General features: G+C 40.2%; 1 protein-coding gene across 1 annotated transcript in view; it reads left to right on the top strand.

Annotated features, from left to right (window-relative positions):
- LOC140734920 (uncharacterized) overlaps nucleotides 1-19,754 on the top strand; it is a 127,424-nt gene that overhangs the window by 65,344 nt on the left and 42,326 nt on the right. The gene's annotated exons all lie outside the window — the stretch shown is intronic.

The raw sequence follows: 19,754 nt of genomic DNA, 5'->3' as shown, positions 1-19,754 counted from the left end.
CTATAGATGCTGCCTGGCCTGCTGCATTCCACCAGCATTTTGTGTGTGTTGCTTGAGTTTCCAGCATCTTCAGATTTCCTTGTGTTTACGATATAAGGAATGACAGTTTGTTACACATTGGTTTGTGGAAGAATATATTGTTTATAATATTTGTTTCCAATCACTAAATCAACACTCCTTTTCATACCAGTAGAGCTTCCATGATGTTATAAATAAAACTGTGAACATCTAACATGTCAGAATTGGATTGTAATACCACACGTACATGGGCTGTTGTTGTATAAATAACTTCTAACATGTTCAATTTTCAATTATTTGGCTTAGGTCCTTTGTAGATTGAAAAATGTGATACTCATTAGATCCACCCAGTATTAACAGGGTTGCTTTCCTTTTATGAATATTGTTCAGGATTTCAAGAAAATTTTCAATAATTTGACCAGAATGCACAGAAGATGTAAATTTTTATGATGATAAATATGATGCACAAACATATTTCTGAAATACTATTTCTGACATGTTTTGATTATGGGTTTTGTTTTTCTTATATTTACAAATTTGCTTGCAAAATATGCCAGTGTTTCTTGCAGAGGGCTCAGATGATTTTGTTAGCTTCCCCGAGGTTCAAGTATAAAATTTACATGATCAGCAGCGGGCATCACAGTTACGCTGACCCAATCCTCTCTCAGCTTCCAAAGACAGAGAATTTCCAACATATGTTACTGGAAAGCAATTAGGAGCAGGTAACCTGGTTAATTGCCTTCCCTTTCCTTGCCTGGCAGAACCGAGATCAATTAAAGCATTCCTGCTGAGTTAACGCAGGCTTTGTACCACTGAGAAAATCATTTTATAGTAAATAAGAGCAATCATGTACAATCTTCAGTGGGATCAGTTATGTTAGTTTACATGTCTCAGGCACATTGCACTGAGAAATGCACAACCCTGAACTATTCTTCTATTCTTAGCTTCTTTTACCTCATTCTTACTTGCCATAACTGTGCAGTGGAAGCCCTGTAATTGTGAGCAAGCATTTCAATTCTTTTACTTTTAAAAACATATAAAGAATTAGTGCCCGAAGCAACAATTTTTAGATAAGTGCTTCTGCAAAGTATCATATGGGAATACATGTTAAAACATAAAAGAAATACAGAAAAGTCTTCTCTGCAGCTCAGTAGGAATCTTTCTTTTGCATGTTGGGTCTCTGGTTTGCCATAGCTTGTTAACATCACATTCAGCGATTCAGCAACAGCTTCTTCCCCTCTGCCATCAGATTGCTTTGAATGGACATTGAACACATGAACATAGAAACATAGATATCTACAGCACATTACAGGCCCTTCGGCCCACAATATTGTGCTGACCATGTAACCTACTCTAGAAGCTGCCTCGAATTTCCCTACCACATAGCCCTCTATTTTTCTAAACTCCATGTACCTATCTAAGAGAATCCTAAAAGACTATTGTATCCGCATCTACCACCGTCACTGGCAGTGCATTCCACGCACCCACCACTCTCTGTGTGAAAAACATACCTCTGACATCCCCCTTGGTCCTACTTCCAAGCAGCTTAAAACTATGCCCCCTCATTTTAGCCATTTCAGCCCTGGGAAAAAAACCTCTGGCTTTCCACACAATCAGTGCCTCAATGCCTCGTATCATCTTAAACACTTCTATCAGGTCACCTCTCATCCCCTGTCGCTCCAAAAAGAACAGGCCAAGTTCACTCAACCTATTCTCATAAGGCATGTTCTCCAACCCAGGCAACATCCTTAAATCTCCTCTGCACTCTCCCTCTATAGTATCCACACTCTTCCTTTAATAAGGTGACCAGAACTGAACACAGTACGCCAAGTGGGGTCTTACTAAGGCCTGATATAGATGTAACATTATCTCATGGCTCTTGAACTCAGTCCCACAGTTGATGATGGCTAACACACCATACACCTTCTTAACAACATCACCTCACTACTTTTTCTCTCTCTCTCTTTTGCACTACTTATTTAATTAACCTTTTAAATATATACAGTAATTCAGTTTTGATTATTATGTATTGCAATGCACTGCTACCACGTAAGAACAAATTTCACAAAACATCCATTGATATTAAACCTGATTCTGATATCAATTGTATTATAAAATTGAGATGGAAGTTATAGGACTTGAATACATTTATAGAAATTGTACTAATATACTGCGACGCAGCTGAGGTGGATGTTATTTTGAAAGAGTATAAATAACTTGTATTTATTTGGATTCCTGAAGAATTTTTCGGCCAGTGATTTTCTCTTAAATTTTAGCCTGTCATTTGTGGATTACCGTGACAACCAATTTCTACGTTTCAAGCTTCTACTGTCAATTTTGAGAAGAACTGTTACTTAATCCATTCTTGGTGGAATTAATTGAAGATAAATACCAGTTATGTCATTCCTGTTTTTCAACTAATGGTGTAGTAACATAACTGGTGTAGTTCAGTTAATGTCCTGAATTAAAATATCATTACAGCAAGCATGGAATTTAAATTTGGTTAAATAAATGAAACTGGAATAGAAAAATACTGGGTTATTGTAAACACCCACATTTTTCCTGGAAAACATTAAGAGTTAAACTATCATTTTTCAGGGAAAGTAAAATAACCATCCGTGCTGGTTCAAGCCTCCATCAGATCCCTTGGCTTTCTGTCTAACCTTTAATTGCCTTTTAAAACTTGTCTCTCAGTACAAAATAAATGAGAATTAAATATTGTTTATGCCCATATTCTGGACTTCAGGTCTTCTGAACCATAACTGGAATGTCATCCAGTACCATAACCTTTTTTGAATCAAGTGCTATCAGGTATCTATTAATCTCACATAGGGTGAATTAAACTGGTTGAGGACTAATCTATGTGAGGAAGCTAAAATGGAGTATCTATGCAGTCCTTCTGACTAAATATGCTAAAAATGTTCAGCATAGATTATTATCTATGGTCTACGTGGTTTGTGTCTGCGAGCTTCTGCGAGATCAAGGCTTTTAGGCCTGCTCCAGGAATTCAGACCTATGGAATCAATTTGGCTCAGATTACAGTTGTTTACTTCTATGGTTTGAATGATTTGTGCTTTTTCTCTCTTTCTTTGAACATTGGGTGCTGGTCTTACTTTTTAAAATTGGGTTCTTTCACATTTCTTGCTTTGTTGCTGCCTGTAGGCAGACAAATCTCAATGTTGTATAAATTATACATACTTTGATAATAAATGTATTTTGAATCCTTTGAATGATCACATCCAAAGATCACATCTCCAAAATGAAGAACTCTCATCACTGAAATCATGTACTGTGGCACTCCTTCTGACTGATGTTAGCAGAGGTATTAAATTACAGGAGAAAAAAAAATAAGGCAAAAGTGACGTAGGGAATGCTTAAACCACCCAGAACCTTTGGGGAGAGAAATTAATATTTCATTTTGCTGATCTTTTGTCTTAACTGATTGAAGTTAGAGATCTGGCAGTTCTAAGCTGGTCCAGAGATGGGGAAGGTTGTTGTAAGTGAGGAAAGAACAGTGTGATGATCTGTGACAGGGTGAAGGATAGGAGTGATTAAGTTGTCACTTCAATAGTAAATTAAGTTGTCACTTAAATGTAGTCTTTTTCAAGGATTTCAAAAACTTCAGAATGTGCAATGACTTGTATCCAAATTATGCTAGTCCACATTATAAGTTGCTATTGTGTAGAAATTCTGATGATACTACGCAATGTAAAATAATTTCCTAGAACAGCTGTTTCTTCCTCTACCTATTACTAATCCTATTTGAGGAGCCAATTATTATTTATATTTTTACAGTTATTTTCCCAGCATAGGCAAAGATGAACTTAAATAAATTTGAAAAAATATTGTGCTGATTGTTTTGCTTTTAAATGCAATGGTTTACAAGGACCTTAAGAGTCAACCACACGACTGGGATTGTATGAAAACTAAATTTAGTATAACGCCATTCTGAGGGAAGTTTGTTAAAACCAGATGATTTTTGGCATTCTTATTTATGGTCAACTAATGATTCAATCTATTGATTTCATTTTGTAATTTATTAAGATACTGAACGGACTAGTTGTGAAATGGGAGGCCTGACAATCTTAATGGCAAAGAAGACCAGCTGTCATGGCGTCTGCATGTATTTATAGAAGGAAGAATCTTTCCAAAATTGAGTAGAGGGAGGGATTATTGCCTAATGGAAGGAGACGCCACACATTTAATTATTCACATTGACTGAGAGGTTGATTGCCAAATGATCACAATTACACCATAATTAAAAAGATATTTTTTCCTGTTAATTATTACACCATTCTACGGGTGATTAATTGTAAATTCAGCACATTCATGGGAATGTAATGCCTTTCTTGTAATTTTTGTAAGGGTATGCAAAAATTGGCTGACAGCAGGCAACATTGCCCTCATCCCACATTACAGTCGTGATCTTAAACTGGAGGCAGATTCTAGTCGGGACTCCCTTCCTGACATCTTGCACACTGAGGTGCAGTTGAACTTCCCCTTGCATAAACTGGCCTTTCCCTCTTCCTGCCACCTGCCTCTATTGCAAGGAGAATGACTTCGAATGCACGCACATGTGAGAACAACAGGTGCCCACAGAAGCTTTGGCAAGGGATCTAAACCCCTCAGCACCTGATAAATGTCTCCTTCTGAACCTCAGGTGTTAGACATCACCAAACACGGGCACAAGTATAGAAATTGCCAGTGGAATTCAACCAGCAGACAACCTAAACATCACTGTAAAAGGTACTGGTGGATGGTTCTCCCTGCTCTTGAATGTACATTCAGAAATGCAAAGTTAATACAGTGGGTCAGCTGGCATTTTGAACAAGAAAGCAGTGTTGACAGCTTATCAGCACAATATACTGACTGATGTCATGATTCCTTATTTTGCACTGGATATTAGCAGCAGGCATGCTAATTCAGGCTGCGTCAATGGAGGGAAATAAACAGTTGACAGTTTGGTCTGAGATCGTTCATCAGGTTTCTTGGCCCAAAGCATTGACTGTTTCTTCTCTTCCTGTAATGAGCTCTTCAGGCCTGCATGGGGCACTAGTGAGCATGAGCACCAGGGTTTTCAGAGCACCTGAATTGGTTAATTGTTGTTAAACCTTTAGAGTTCCTTGTGTTTTTCCTGAGTGACTCGCTCTTTGTAATGTGGTCTCCTGATACCTCTGTTTAAACTTGTTAAGTTTATTCTGATAAGCTCGGGGATTCCGTGTTACTTATATTACTTAGATGGATGCCCGATTAACGTAAATTACGTGGACCTAGTTTTGAGAATGTTACTTCTCGTAGTGTTGCTCGAGCGAGCCGCTGACGTTCTTTTAGAATTATTATGAATAAACTCTCATTGCCGTCTCCACATCGGAATCTGTCTATCCTCCTACTTCCATATATGTTGCCTGACATGCTGAGTTCTTCTAGCATTCTGGGTGCAACGCTCTAGGTTTCCAACATCTACAGAATCTCTTGTGTTCATGGCATGCTAATTCCCTCCACAGCATGTTGTCCAGTGTGATGTATCAAAACGTACATACTCTCCATAGAAAACTCTCTGGGACAGAATTAACATCCTAACCATTGAATGCTTTTGCAAACTGGGTGTGCAAAGAATTGTGTAGTATATTAATTGATGCTTGCTAACAAAAATGAAGCAAAAGGTCCTTAAAAGGAAATAAGCTAACAAAGAAAATGTGGGAGTCAGGAAAATGAGCAAGAAGGTAGGACTGAGAGAGGTTTGAAGCCTGGGGTCAGGTATTTAAAAAGTGAGCAGCGGCTGACTACGAGCTTCACTCCAGGTGAGGTAAGGCCGGGTAAGCTCCTTTAATTAATCTAATTAGCTCAGGAGTAGGTAATGGAGGCAGCACTTCGAGCAGTTGAGTGCTCCGTTTGCAGTATGTGGGAAGTCAGGGTGAGCACAGCTGTCCCTGATGACTACACCTGCAAAAGGTGCATCCAGCTGCAGCTCCTGACAAACCGTGTTAGGGAGCTGGAGCTGGATGAACCTCGGATCATTTGGGAGGCAGAGGCAGAAATAGACAGGAGTTTCAGGGAAATAGTCACCCCTAGGAATCAGGAGACAGGTAGTTGAGTGACTGTCAGGAGAGGGAAGGGGAGTAGACAGGAAGAGCAGAGCACCCCTGTGGCCGTTCACATCAACAATAAGTATACCGTTTTGGATACTGTTAGTGGGGACGACCTACCAGGGACAAGTTGCAGTGGTTGCGTCTCTGGCACTGAGACTGGACTCTCAGCTCAGAAGGGAAGGAGGGAAAAGAAGCGAGCAGTAGTGATAGGGGATTCGATAGATAGGGGGACAGATAGGAGGTTCTGTGGAAGAGATCTAGAATCCCGGATGGTCTGTTGCCTCCCTGGTGCCAGGGTCTGCGATATCTCGGATCGAGTTCTCAGTATTCTCAAGAGGGAGGGTGAGCAGCCGGATGTCGTGGTCCATGTAGGGACCAATGACGTGGGTAGGAAGAGTGAGGAGGTCCTGAAAGGTGAGATTAGGGAGCTAGGTACCAAGTTAAAGGTCAGGACCTCCAGGATAGCAATCTCAGGATTGCTACCAGTGCCACGTGCAGGTGGGTTTAGAAATAGTAAGATAGTGCAGATCAACATGTGGCAAGAGGGAGGGCTTCAAATTTATAGATAATTGGGCAGTTTTCCAGGGAAGGTGGGACCTGTTCCAGCGGGATGGTTTACATCTGAACTGGAGGGGGACAAATATTCTTGCAGGTAGGTTTGCTAGAGAGGCTCCAGTGGATTTAAACTAGATATGAGGGGGGGAGGGGAACCAGAATGCAGGAACAGATGTATGGGAGAAGGAAGAAAAAGAAGACAGTAAAGTTCTTTGTACTGTTAGAGATAAACAGAGAGGAAGGGGTGGAGAATTTCTTAAATGCATTTATTTTAATGCTAGGAGCATTCGAAGAAAGGTGGATGAGCTTAGAGCATGGATTGATACCTGGAAATATGATGTTGTAGGTATTAGTGAAACATGGTTGCAGGAGGGGTGTGATTGGCAAATAAATATTCCTGGATTTTGTTGCTTCAGGTGTGATAGAATTGGAGGGACAAGAGGGGGAGGTTTTGCATTGCTTGTCAGAGAAAATATTACAGCACTGCTCTGGCAGGATAGATTAGAGGGGTTGTCTAGAGAGGCTATTTGGGTAAAATTGAGGAATGGGAAAGGTGTAGTAACACTTATAGGGGTGTATTATAGACCACCTAATGGGGAACGAGAATTGGAGGAGCAACTTTGCAAGGAGATAGCAGATATTTGTGGTAAGCACAGGATTGTGATTGTGGGAGATTTTAATTTTCCACACATAGACTGGGAAGCCCATACTGTAAAAGGGATGGATGGTTTGGAGTTTGTAAAATGTGTGCAGGATAGTTTTTTGCAGCAATACATAGAGGTACCAACTAGAGAAGGGGCAGTGTTGGATCTTCTGTTAGGGAATGAAATAGGTCAGGTGATGGATGCATGTGTTGGGGAGCATTTCGGGTCCAGTGCTCACAATGCTATTAGTTTCAATATAATTATGGAGAAGGATCGGACTGGACCCAGAGTTGGGATTTTTGATTGGAGAAAGGCTAACTTTGAGGAGATGCGAAAGGATTTGGAAGGAGTGGATTGGGACAATTTATTTTATGGGAAGGATGTAATAGAGAAATGGAGGTTATTTAAAGGTGAAATTTTGAGGGTACAGAATCTTTATGTTCCTGTTAGGTTGAAAGGAAAGGTTAAAAGTTTGAGAGAGCCATGGTTTTCAAGGAATATTGGAAACTTGGTTAGGAAAAAGAGAGATATCTACAATAAATATAGGCAGCATGGAGTAAATGAGGTGCTCGAGGAATATAAAGAATGTAAGAAGAATCTTAAGAAAGAAATTAGAAAAGCTAAAAGAAGATATGAGGTTGCTTTGGCAACTACGATGAAAATAAATCTGAAGGGTTTCTACAGTTATATTAATAGCAAAAGGATAGTGAGGGATAAAATTGGTCCCTTAGAGAATCAGAGTGGACAGCTATGTGTGGAGCCGAAAGAGATGGGGGAGATTTTGAACAATTTCTTTTCTTCGGTATTCACTAAGGAAAAGGATATTGAATTACGTAAGGTAAGGGAAACAAGTAGGGAAGTTATGGAAACTATGATGATTAAAGAGGAGGAAGTACTGGCGCTTTTAAGGAATATAAAAGTGGATAAATCTTCGGGTCCTGACAGGATATTCCCTAGGACCTTGAGGGAAGTATTGTGTAGAAATAGCAGGGGCTCTGACAGAAATATTTCAAATGTCATTAGAAATGGGGATGGTGCTAGAGGATTGGCATATTGCTCATGTGGTTCCAATGTTTAAAAAGGGTCCTAAGAGTAAACCTAGCAATTATAGGCCTGTCAGTTTGACGTCAGTGGTGGGTAAATTAATGGAAAGTATTCTTAGAGATGGTATATATAATTATCTGGATAGACAGGGTCTGATTAGGAATAGTCATCATGGATTTGTGCATGGAAGGTCATTTTGACAAATCTTATTGAATTTTTTGGAGAGGTTACTAGGAAAGTTGACAAGGGTAAAGCAGTGGATGTTGTCTATATGGACTTCAGTAAGGTCTTTGACAAGGTTCCGCATGGAAGGTTAGTTAGGAAGGTTCAATCGTTAGGTATTAATATTGAAGTAGTAAAATGGATTCAACAGTGGCTGGATGGGAGATGCCAGAGAGTAGTGGTGGATAACTGTTTGTCAGGTTGGAGGCCGGTGACTAGTGTTGTGCCTCAGGGATCTGTACTGGGTCCAATATTGTTTGTCATATACATTAATGATCTGGATGATGGGGTGGTAAATTGGATTAGTAAGTATGCAGATGGTACTAAGGTAGGTGGCGTTGTGGATAATGAAGTAGGTTTTCAAAGCTTGCAGAGATTTAGGCCAGTTAGAAGAGTGGGCTGAATGATGGCAGATGGAATTTAATGCTGATAAGTGTGAGGTGCTACATTTTGGTATGAATAATCCAAATAGGACATACATGGTAAATGGTAGGGCATTGAAGAATGCAGTAGAACAGAGTGATCTAGGAATAATGGTGCATAGTTCCCTGAAGGTGGAATCTCATGTGGATAGGGTGGTGAAGAAAGCTTTTGGTATGTTGGCCTTTATAAATCAGAGCATTGAGTATAGGAGTTAGGATGTAATGTTAAAATTGTACAAGGCCGAATTTGGAGTATTGTGTACAGTTCTGGTCACCGAATTATAAGAAAGATGTCAACAAAATAGAGAGGTACAGAGAAGATTTACTAGAATGTTACCTGGGTTTCAGCACCTAAGTTACAGGGAAATGTTGAACAAGTTAGATCTTTATTCTTTGGAGCGTAGAAGGTTGAGGGGGGACTTGATAGAGGTATTTAAAATTATGAGAGGGATAGAGTTGACGTGGATAAGCTTTTTCCTTTGAGAGTAGGGGAGATTCAAACAAGAGGACATGAGTTGCGAGTTAGGGGGAAAAAGTTTAAGGGTAACACAAGGGGGAATTTCTTTACTCAGAGAGTCGTAGCTGTGTGGAATGAGCTTCCAGTAGAAGTGGTAGAGGCAGGTTCGGTATTGTCATTTAAAGTTAATTTGGATAGGTATATGGACAGGAAAGGAATGGAGGGTTATGGGCTGAGTGCGGGTCAGTAGGACTAGGTGAGAGTAAGCGTTCAGCACGGACTAGAAAGGCCGAGATGGCCTGTTTCCGTGCTGTAATTGTTATGTGGTTATATATAGTTAATTGTGATATTTCGGGAAATAGGATAATGCTATGAATGAACAGCAGGAGACAGAAGAAAAGAAATGGGATAATAAATGCAGAAAGGGGATATTAAAGAAAGTGTAGATGATGGGGGATAGTAGGGAACATTGAAACAAAAGTAACAAGATGAGAAAAGAGGTGATCTTTGTGAATAAGATAAATTCAAGCAGTGGCTACTTTTATTACACAGGAGGTATTTCCCTCAGCCAAGCATGCTATATTACCTCGGTGAAACAGAAGAGAAAGAACAAGAGAAGGAAAGGAAAAGAGACGAAAACATTAACATCTATTTGGGAACATCGATATCCTCCTATCTCAACATTGTAACTCCTGGTATAAAATACTGATTTCACTGAAGGCACAACAGTGAAATTCTCTGTTGATACATTCTGCCTTTCAGATGCAATAAGGGAATCTCCACTTGCAGTCTGAGGTCCATTACTATGCCTTCTGCTCCTTTGCTCCTCATGTATTTTATCAAGTATCCTGGAAGAGTGAAGGGAGCCTGGGGAATCAGGATTTTCTGTGAAAAAATAAAATGCACACTCGTCCATCTTTTAAAGATTATTGTGTTGCCAGTTCGATGCAATAAGCTATTCAATGTTTAAGACGAGACAGCAGCTATATTTCATTTGGAGTTTGAGGAGATTTGTTATGTCATCAAAGACACTTAAAAAATTTTGACAAATGTACCGCGGACAGCATTCGAACTGGCTGCATCGCCGTCTGGTATGGGGGTGGGGGGGGATGGGTGAGGTGGGTGACCGCACAGCATTGAAATAAGCTGCAGGGAGTTGTAAACTTGGTCAGCTCCATCACGGGCATCTTTAAGGAGTAATACCTCTGAAAGGTGGTGTCCATCGTTAAGGACCCCCATCAACCAGGACATGGCCTCTTCTCATTGCTACCGTCAGGAAGGAGGTACAGGAGCCTGAAGACACACACTCAGTGATTCATGAACAGTTTCTTCTCCTCTGCCATCCGATTTCTGCTTGGCATTGAATGCATGAACATTACTTTTTTCTTATTGTTTATTTTTGCACTACTTATTTAATTTAACTATTTAAGATATGCAGTATATACTTACTGTAATTCTTAGCTTTTTTTCTCTATTATTATGTATTGCATTTTACTGCTACTACAAAGACAACAAATTTCACGGCATATGCTGGTGATAGTAAACCTAATTCTGATTCTGTAACCTTCATTTTCTGAGAAAGAAGGTTGTTCCATTTAATACCAGCGAATGTATGCAGTCTGAAATATTTACTCTTCACAGACATCCACGAAACAGGAGAAAAACCCCAAAGAATGAATGACAGGAAAATGTTAGAACCCCAAAGACCCCTCCCCTCCTCCCATGCACAAGCAGCAGAAAAAGTTTCAACCCTCCTTAACTCCCCCCTCCCACCACCTGCCTCAGCGAAAGCATCAGCCCCCACCATCCACCATGCAAGCAATAGCAAAGCCCCCAAAGAGAACATTATCTAGAGTCCATCAAAAAACCCACTGTTCGTCCCAACACTTTGACATCCCATAGGCTCGCTCTCTCATTAATGAGGGAGAGAGAGGTACCACTTCTGCCACAACAAGAGGGGAGGCCAACAACTCACTGTTTTGATGCTACTGTCTGTAGCCATGCTTATTTCGACAGCACTACTGTGTTCTCATTTCCTAGGACACTTCAGTTGGTGACACCAGACAGGAATTGGATCCCCCACAGGGCCGCACCCTGAAGGCACCCAGCTTCCAGGCTGCTCCTGAAGATATCGAAAACAGTAGGCCACTCGCTGAGTTCTCCCAGAACAGGAACCAACCACCATGAAGAAACGAAGTTTGAGTGCAGCTATAGATCACAGACTCCGATGGGACCCCAGCCACCGTGAAAAGGAAAGAAGAGACATTAAAGAGAAGAATTTAAACTGTTTCACAGAAGAACTGGAAGAAGACACCCTCTGGCGCCGTCTTTAACATTTTGGTATTTTGGTTTGTACTGTTATATTCTCTATAGTAATCTTTGTCAGGACTGCCCATGTTTCACCACTGGCTGTATGGTGATTTCTTTAGACTTTGGTTTGATTGCTTGGACCGCCCAGTACAAAGACTTAACACAAATTCTATGATGAACCATCAGTACAGATCTTCGATATTTGTGCCATTCTTTCAATGTAAAATGGAGACCTTGTCTGCCTACTCATTGTGATGGAATTTTCTTTTAAACATCAAGAAGAATTTTTTTTCAAAAGCAAAGTATTGCAAATAATGGAAATCTGAATATTATATTATTCAAAATTGTATTAATGGTTAAATCATGTTGAACTGCAAGCTGGTAAACAAGAACATTAACAAAGTTAAACTGTCAGAATGAGATAGCTGGTTACCAAGGAAAAGTCTTGGGTTGCTATGGAATTAGTGGATCACGATGATAGTCTCGACATGAAACAGTCAAAATGTAACAGGGAAATGTGGATTATGATGTAATCCCAATATAACTTGAAACAGCCTTGAAAAATCAGGGGTAGAGGCATCAATCAGGCAATGTATAGATAAGAGACATGAAAGAATTGTGAACAAAAAGTATTCAAAAACTGAAATTGTTGTTAGTGCTAACACTGCAGTCACTTTAGAATCAGCAAGACCTAGTCTGAGGGAAGAAGATGGCTAAATTTTCAAAATATTGTGGGGTTTTGATGAGGCTTGTCACTGTTTTTATCTTTGCTCAATGTATGTATGAATAATTAAATGCATATTCATAGGAAAGAACACTATCTTCCAACAGTACGTGCCTATACCAGCAGTTCAAGACTTTTCCAGATTTTTTTTAATGTGGGGAAGGTTTCTGCTTTATCAGGCACTGAGTTCCAGAACTGTACCATGCAACGTGAAAATGCTTCTCACTCACCACCCATCTAATTCTCCTGTCAGAGCTATATACTAGTTTTTTTGTAACACCCCATAAATGTAAGCCTTAATATTTAATAAATATAATAATGGTACATTGCCAGATTGTAGAATCCTTGCTTCTACACATAAAGAAGCTTGTAGGTTATATAAAACCTGACCACATGATTCATAGGATTAAAGCTGTGGAAAACCATTGGTAACTACTTTCCTGTCACATAAATATGTCTCAACATTGTGCCCTTTGTTTGCCTCTGAGTAGATTTCAGACACTATCCCTTGGATCTCTTAGAGTCCAGAGGTTCCCAACCTGAATTATGCCATGGACTAAAACCATTAACCATTGGGAACCCCTGTGAGATAGACTTTTTACTTTTCTTCACCAATCTGCCACATGGCTCCCCTAAAGCCTTGTTATAGTCACATCAAAGGCACAGACCTCCTTGTTACCGCCTCAAAACATTTAATCATTAGTCAAGCATGACATTCCCTTAAATATCCTTGCTGTCTGTCCTTGATTAATCTGTGCCTTTCTAAATGAAGGTTTATGTAGTCCTATTGAATTGATTCCAGCAGTTTATCCATCAATGGAATTGAACTAAGTGGCCTGTAATTATATAATTTTTCCTTTCATTCTGTTTTCTTATTTTAATAATGGTATAACATAAGCAGTTCTCCAATTCTCTGACTTCAGTTCCCTGTAACCAGGAAAGATGAAAAGACAATGGTAAGAGCCTCTAATTTCCTCTCTCACTTTTGATTAATCACATGGGATACATTTCATCCCTGCCTGGCAATTTATTCATTTTCACAAATGCTAAATTTCTTAAGTACATCCATTCTTACCATGGTAAACCCATCCAATGTTTTGAAGTCTCCCTTCTTAACTAACATGTTGGGATCAAAGTTCAAAGTAAATTTATTATCCAAGTTCATATACTGTATGTTACCGTATACTAAATTCATTCTCTTGAAGGCATTTACAGGAAAAAATAAAGAAATACAATAGAATCTATGGAAAAACCGTACATAAACAATGACTGACAAACAACCAATGTGCAAAAGAAGACAAACTGCACTTAAAAAAGTAACACTGAGAATATGAGTTGTAAAGGAGTGCTGGAAAGTGATTCTGTAGGTCATAGGGACAGTTGGGAGTTGTGGTCAGTAAAGCTATCCATACGAAGCCAGGAGTCTGATGTTTGTAGGGTAATAACTTGCTGAACCTGGTAAAGTGAAAACTAAGATTTTTGTACCTCCTGCCTGATGGTATCAGCGTGAAGAGAGCATGGCTTGGATGATGGGGGTCTTTGATGATGGATGCTGCTTTCTTGTTGCAATTTAATGAATGTACTCAATGGTGTGGAGGGCTTTGCCTATGGTGGAGACACTTCCATTTTGGGCATTGGTATTTCCATACCAGGCTGTGATACAACCAGTTCGGATATCCTGCACTGTGCATCTATATAAGCTTGTCAAAGTTTCTGTTCTCTTCATTTGTAAACTTAGCTGCTAAGTGTTTGTTAAGAATCTTGCTGACATATCTGCCTCGTTGTATAGGTTATTCGTGGTATCTAATAGGCCTTAGTTTTTCCTCTGTTGTCATCTTACTCTTAATATACTTGTAAAACATCTTTGGCTTTTCTTTGATTTTACATATGAGTATTTCTTCAAGCTATCTCTTTGATTCCATAGTTTTTATACTCCTCAAACTCTGTTTCTCCTTCCACTCATGTTATCTGACTTGCTGAGTACCTCAAGAATTTTCTGTTTCTATTTTCAGATTTCTAGTATTCTCGAGACTTCCCGCAATATTAATTTGTTTGTGACCAATGTAAGATTTCTTTTATCGGTTTGTGCCCAATGCGCCTTGTCCTCCTGGGGTGACAAGGAAACAGCAGACAAATGGAATAAATATTTTGCATCAATCTTCACTAGGGAAGACACTTGCGGTATGCTGTAAATTCGAGAGTGACAGGAGGTATAAGTGAGTGAAGTTACCATTACTAGGAAGAAGGTGCTTGGGAAACTGAAAGGTCTGAAATCACCTGGACCAGATAGCAAACACCTCAGTGTTTTAAAAGAGGTGTTGAAAAGATTGTGGAGGCATTAGTAATGATCTTTCAAGAATCAATAGATCTGGCATGATTTCAGAGGACTGAGAAATTGCAATGTCACTCCACTCTTCAGGAAGAGAGGCAGAAAAATGGAAATCATAGGCAGTAAGTCTGACCTCTGGCTGGGACAAGAATATAACAGTAAGGATGTAATGTTGAGGCTTTATAAAGCACTGGTGAGGCCTCACTTGAAGTATTGTGAGCAGTTTTAGGCCCCTTATCTAAGAAAGGATGTGCTGAAACTGGAGAGGATTCAAGGAGGTTTACGAAAATGATACCGGGATTGAAAGGCTTGTCATATGAGGAGCGTTTGATGGCTCTGGGCCTCTACTCACTGGAATTCAGAAGAATTGGAGGGGTGGGGGTGGGGAGGAGGATCTCATTGAAATCTATCAAATGTTGAAAGAGGCCTCGACAGAGTAGATGTGGATAGGACGTTTCCCATGAGTGGGAGTCCAGGACCAGAAAACACAGATTCAAATAGAGGAAATACATTTAGAACATAGGTGAGAAGGAATTTCTTTAGCCAGTGAGTGGTGAATCTGTGAGATTTGTTGCCGCAGGTGGCAATGGAGGTCAAGTCATTAGGTTCATTTAAGGCAGAGGTTGATAGATTCTTGACTAGACGGAGTATGAAGGGGTACGGGAGAAGGCAGGAGATTGGGGCTGAGATGGATATGGATCGGCCATGATGAAATGGCAGAACAGACTCAATGGGCTAAATGGCCTAATTCTGCTTCTATATCTAATGGTCTCATCATCTTATGAGTGTCTAGATATGGTAGTCCTCTTCTTTTTTGCTTTATAGAATCATATTTATCCTAAAGCCCTTGAATCACTACAGAAAGTTTGCTATTTCAAGTTTATTTTTACCAACTCAGATCTGTCAGGCTTTCTCCAGCTAATACCCTGTTTTATTAAGTTTTATGTTTCCCTACAGCTTTGAAGAAGGGTATTTTTGATGAGAGCCATTCCACCAATCTCATTCCCTTAACTTATTTCCCAGTAATCTTATTATCTCGCACATTTCTATTAACATCCCCACCAATTCTCTTGCCAGCCACATACAGTACACTAATGGTAATTTATAGAAGCCAATTAACCTAATATGCAGCGCATTTTTGTGATGTGAGGAAAAAAATCAAAGCACCTATGGGAAATCAAATCAGAGTTTGCAGGCTCCACATAGACAAAACTGAAGGTCAGAATCGAACCAAGGTTGCTGGAGCTGTGGGTACTTTCCCAAAGCACTTCTGCACCTTACTGAATTCTGACTGCTACAGTGCTCTTCCACCAATACTCATTTCACCTGCACAACTTCATACCTCAAAGCTAAATGCAGAAATATCCCATTCCATTTGGATTTGCTGCACATTCGGTGAGTAAAGGTCTGTAGAAACTACTTAGGAATGCTGTGACTGAAAAGCTAAAACTTCGACACTGAAAATTTAAAATAAAACAGAAAATTCTGGAGATAGCAAGTTGGATAACATCAGTGGCAGGAGAAACAGAGTTAGAATAGTTTTAGGATCAGGTTTATTATCACTCATGTGAAGTGAAATTTGTTGTTTTGTGGCAGCTGAACAATGCATGGATGTAAAATTACTATAAGTTTCAAAACAAATAAATAATGCAAAAAAAGTAATAAAGGGGAAAAAAAGGGCAAAGGGTTTCATGGACCATTCATAAATTTGATTACAGTGGGGAGGAAACTATTTCTCAATCATTGAGTTTTGGTCCTTAGGCTCCTTGTACTTCCAACCCTGATTTTTAGTGATGAGAGGACATGTGTAATACTTCATGTCAGTGACCCTTTAACAAAACGGAATTCATGAGAAAATCAGTCAAATTTAAATTGCTGAGATGGAGAGAACAAAGGAATTAATTGTGTGAGGGAGGAGGGCAAAGTTGTTCAGGTAAAACAATTGCTTTTAGTGCTGATTAAGAGGTTAGAAATGAATACTTGCTCATCATTGCAGATCAGTCTGGAAGAGAATAATGTAGGCAGTAATGAGAAAAGAAGAAGCACTTTGGAATTGTTAGAGGCAGAACACAACAACTATAGGATTTCTGAAATAAAAGAGGATGCTGCAAGGGCTCGACAGATCAGGTAGCATCTGTAGAGAAAACATGGAGCAGTGATAGAGGAGAATAGTTTTACATTGGGATTGGCCTGTTTTAGCAGGAACAGGGAAGGCAGGTTTGTGCAACATGATACCCCTAAGGCTGGTTGCAGGATGAGGTGCTCTTCTCCAAGCATCTTTGGAGATGATCGTCGATTTCAGACGGTCTCAGCCTGAGCACACACCCCTCAGCATCAGCGGCTCCACAGTGGAGAGAGTGGAAAACATCAAGTTCCTTGGGGTGCAGATCTGGGACAATCTCACCTGGTCCAGAACACCACTGGGATTGTGAAACGGGCCCAGCAGAGATCACACTTTCTGAGGAAGCTTAAACAAGCATCACTCTCCACTAACATCTTAACTACATTCTACAGAGGCGTGGCTGAGAGTGTGCTGACCTTTTGCATCACAACCTGGTACTCCAGCTGCAGTGCTGCCGACAAAAAAGCCTTGCAGAGGGTGGTTAGGGGAGCAGAGAAGGTTATTGGGGTCTCCCTACCTTCTGTCCAAGACCTCTTTCAGAGTCGATGCCTCCAGAAGACACGGTACATCATTAAAGACCCCTCACACCCTCTCCATAAACTGTTTGTTCTTCTGCCATCAGGCAAGTGTTACAGGAGCATCAAAACTAAAACCACAAGGCTACTAAACAGCTTCCTCCCACAGGCAGTCAGACTGCTAAATAGCTGCTCTACCTGACTCTGCTTTGGACACTTTTAACTTGCACTAGACACTTATAACTTGATTTTAACTGACATGAGGCTGGTTGTGTTTTACTATTTATTGTTGTGTTTACTATTTGTTGCGTTTGTTATGTTATGATTGCACTTGCCCCTGGGAAACGCAGTCTCATTCTGCGCTGCAGAGTTGAAGTATGGTTGGAATGACAATAAAGTTTTTGAATCTTGAATCTTGAACAATGAAAGAGCCCAACAGCCAAGTCATCAGAACGGAAATAGATGAAGGATTAAAGTATGGTGAATGAAAGCTTAGGGTCACTGTTGTAGACTGAACGGGGGTGTTCCACAAACTGGTCATTCTGTTTCCATATGGTTTCTCCAATTTATGGAAAACCTGTAGAAAACTGCTCAGATTTGTGTTGAGATTCTGATTGAGTTCAGAATTCTTGAGCCATGGATTTCAGATCACGATTTCCACTTTGCGACTTTTATACTCCCCACTGACCCTCTGCCAGATGTTTCCACTGAATCAAGTCAAGGAGCTGTTTCATTGAAGGCAGTTTACATAGTAAATTGACAAAATGCAAAAATCCATCATTTTAGTTTTTTGGTCAGATTGATTTTGTATTAATTTACAATGTCAATTTGCTGAATTGTCTAGTTATGGTTTCATTTTCAGACATATTGTGGTAATAGAATTGCTGTATTCTGGATCAAATGTTTTAATCTAAATTCAATAGTCAATAGACAATAGGTGCAGAAGTAGACCATTCGGCCCTTTGAGCCTGCACCGCCATGCTGAGATCATGGCTGATCATCTACTATCAATACCTGGTTCCTGCCTTGTCCCCATATCCCTTGATTCCCCTATCCATAAGATACCTATCTAGCTCCTTCTTGAAAGCATCCAGAGAATTGGCTTCCACTGCCTTCCGAGGCAGTGCATTCCAGACCCCCACAACTCTCTGGGAGAAGAAGTTTTTCCTTAATTCTGTCCTAAATGACCTAACCCTTATTCTCAAACCATGCCCTCTGGTACTGGACTCTCCCAGCATCTGGAACATATTTCCTGCCTCTATCTTGTCCAATCCCTTAATAATCTTATATGTTGCAATCAGATCCCCTCTCAATCTCCTTAATTCCAGCGTGTACAAGCCCAGTCTCTCTAACCTCTCTGCGTAAGACAGTCCGGACTTCCCAGGAATTAACCTTGTGAATCTATGCTGCACTTCCTCTACAGCCAGGATGTCGTTCCTTAACCCTGGAGACCAAAACTGTACACAATACTCCAGGTGTGTTCTCACCAGGGCCCTGGACAAATGCAAAAGGATTTCCTTGCTCTTGTACTCAATTCCCTTTGTAATAAAGGCCAACATTCCATTAGCCTTCTTCACTGCCTGCTGCACTTGCTCGTTCACCTTCAGTGACTGATGAACAAGGACTCCTAGATCTCTTTGTATTTCTCTCTTACCTAACTCTACACCATTCAGATAATAATCTGCCTTCCTGCTCTTACTCCCAAAGTGGAAAACCTCACACTTATTCACATTAAACGTCATCTGCCAAATATCTGCCCACTCACCCAGCCTATCCAAGTCACCCTGAATTCTCCTAACATCCTCATCACATGTCACACTGCCACCCAGTTTAGTATCATCAGCAAACTTGCTGATGTTATTCTCAATGCCTTCATCTAAATCGTTGATGTAAATCGTAAACAGCTGTGGTCCCAATACCGTGCCCTGTGGCACCCCACTAGTCACCACCTGCCATTCCGAGAAACACCCATTCACCGTTACCCTTTGCTTTCTATCTGCCAACCAGTTTTCTATCCATGTCAATATCTTCCCCCCAATGCCATGAGCTCTGATTTTACCCACCAATCTCCTATGTGGGACCTTATCAAATGCCTTCTGAAAATCAAGGTACACTGCATCCACTGGATCTTCCTTGTCTAACTTCTTGGTTACATCCTCAAAAAACTCCAATAGATTAGTCAAGCATGATTTGCCCTTGGTAAATCCATGCTGGCTTGGCCCAATCCTATCACTGCTATCTAGATATTATTCATCTTTAATAATGGACTCTAGCATCTTCCCCACTACTGATGATAGGCTGAC

This window comes from Hemitrygon akajei, chromosome 10 (genome assembly GCF_048418815.1).
Source record: "Hemitrygon akajei chromosome 10, sHemAka1.3, whole genome shotgun sequence".
Lineage (NCBI taxonomy): Eukaryota > Metazoa > Chordata > Chondrichthyes > Myliobatiformes > Dasyatidae > Hemitrygon > Hemitrygon akajei.
Note: the sequence above shows the minus strand (reverse complement) of the source record. Positions and strands in the feature narration are given on the sequence as shown.